Raw genomic sequence first — 2,500 nt, 5'->3', positions numbered from 1 at the left:
AATCATCTCAACTTCACTGCCGGAAGAAATGCTGTGCAAGGATGAGTGTGAACGACACCAACGGGATTGTTGCTGACCAGGAGGTGCCAACCAAACTTGAATGGATTGACTTTGGGCCTGGTTTCTCCTGCGTGTATTGCACGGAAAACAAGTGGCTTCCCGTGTGGCAGTCGTGTCCTGGGGTTTCGCAACGCAACTCCACAAGATCTACAACAAAGAGACTGACGCCAAAGGGGATTTAAACCGCCAAATCGTACATTGGGTCTCACTACAATTTCTTTTACGTGTATTTTTTTTCCTAAGTGTACTTGCAATTCTTCTCTGCTCTTTCTGCATTGATTGCATATCGTATGCAAATAAGTGAATTAACCACCACCGTGTAACTATATGATGATGTTACAGCTGAGCCCTCTATCATACCAATGTACTAATCTGGTATGGTGCAGGCATGCCTTATTTGCGTAACGATCTTTGCTGATTAGTTCAGTCGGCTGATGGTGGGTTCAGGCGAAACATTTATATATTGGTTAAATCAAAACGAAACACTGAAACTTTCACCACAGTTTTCCATTACACCAGTTGTATTGCTAGAAGTGCAAATCGAAGGAGTCAATTTTGCCCGACGATTAGCTGCCGATGTGCGGTGAAAAAGCTGATCACAATAGCATACACTTGGGCCGACAACCCTGTGTGCTATAAACGTAAGTCGCGAATTATAAAGAAAATAAACCGGACGGACTACTCGGTGACGAACTAACATCGCTCATGAATGAGCGATTAACAGACGAGCTGACTACGGAATTTATCCTTTCGGACATGTTTTCATGGGACTACCCATGCACAGATCAGAACAAATGTTATCCATGCAATCTTGTTTTCCTAGACCATAGAACTTGGTCATCACATATGACACGGGTACATCCGCACGCAAACAAAACGTATAAATGTCGAATTTGTAATCGCACAGCAGATAGCATACACAAGATAGCGTCACACTACGGAAGAACTTGCAAAAGTTTAATAGGTAAAACTAGTGCTATAACCACCACAATTGAGGAAACACTATTTAGTTGTTCATATTGTAGCAGAGGTTTTACTACGAAAACAGGTTTAGGGGTACATACTAGACGAACTCATCCGACAGAACATGAAGCTAGACTACAGCAAAACGCACCAGGAAGGAAAGTTAGATGGGGAGAAGAAGAGGTAGAAATTATGGCCCATAAAGAAGCCCAACAGAATGATGAGGACATAAACATGAATCAACTAATACAGAACTCAGTTATGCCACACAGAACGCTAGAAGCGATTAAAGGGAAGCGGAGAAATATCAAGTATAAGGAATTGGTAAGGACATTGAAAGAAACCACCTATAAGGTAGAAAATCAATGCCTTGTTAACTTAGTTTTACCGACAACATCGGAAATAACAACTACACCTTCTGAAGGAGATCAGCCAGCAATAAGGGCCGAAAAAGAACAATCACTGACAGCAGCTGAGGATCTTCAGGTCATAATTACCGATCTAAAGATCGAGAATTTAAGTCACAATCAGGCGTTACTGCTACTCAATTCTCATGTAGAAAAGTTTTTAAATAGAAGTAAACCAATTAATAGGAAAGATCGTGTAAACCAACAGGAGAAAGATGAGAATAGGCATCGAAGACAATCAAAGCAAACTAAATACAGGAGGTATCAATATTTATACCATACGAACAAGAAAGCTCTATTAGACGAGATTACTTCAGATAGATCGGGGCCAAGTATATACCCAACTGAAGAAAGCATACGGGGAACATTCGTTACTTTATTCGAGTCAAACTCTCCTCCAGATAATATACCCTTTAAATTAAAAAACGACCAATCCTGCATCGATATCGTAAAAGCAATCACCTTAGATGAGTTGATTAAGACCCTAGCAATTATGAAGGATAAGTCACCTGGACAGGACAACATTATTCTTAGCGATCTTAGGACTTTACCAATAAAATATTTACTAGATATCTTAAATATCATCCTTTATTTACAGGATATACCACAAATATGGAAACAACACAGAACAAGACTTATACCTAAAACTAAAGAGGATTTAGAAAAACCCTCAAATTGGAGACCCATAACCATCTCATCAATTGTAATTAGGCTATTACACAAAATTTTAAGTTATCGTCTAGGACAGCAATTAAAGCTTAATTACAGGCAGAAAGCATTCCTCCCGGTAGACGGATGTTTCGAAAATAGTGCATTACTACACTTCATCATACACAACGCCAGGCAAAAGCACGAAAACACGCAAATAGTGTCAATAGACCTCAGTAAGGCATTCGATTCTGTCAGCCACGAATCGATTATTAGAGCCTTAAAGCGATTTAACTTATCAAAGGAATCAACAACGTACTTGACCAACATCTATAAGTGTAATCTAACTGATATTGTATTTGGATCGACAACAATGCGTAACATAAATCTAAAAAGAGGCGTAAAGCAAGGTGATCCACTTT

The 2,500-nt window shown here is 39.4% G+C and overlaps 1 pseudogene; it reads left to right on the top strand.

The window, feature by feature from the left end:
• Nucleotides 1-2,500, top strand: part of LOC142917774 (28S ribosomal RNA) — an 8,980-nt pseudogene that overhangs the window by 3,619 nt on the left and 2,861 nt on the right.

The sequence above is a fragment of the Petromyzon marinus genome, unplaced genomic scaffold (genome assembly GCF_048934315.1).
Source record: "Petromyzon marinus isolate PM22_M1 ecotype Great Lakes invasive population unplaced genomic scaffold, UKy_Petmar_22M1.pri1.0 PM_G_Scaffold_52, whole genome shotgun sequence".
NCBI lineage: Eukaryota > Metazoa > Chordata > Hyperoartia > Petromyzontiformes > Petromyzontidae > Petromyzon > Petromyzon marinus.
Note: the sequence above shows the minus strand (reverse complement) of the source record. Positions and strands in the feature narration are given on the sequence as shown.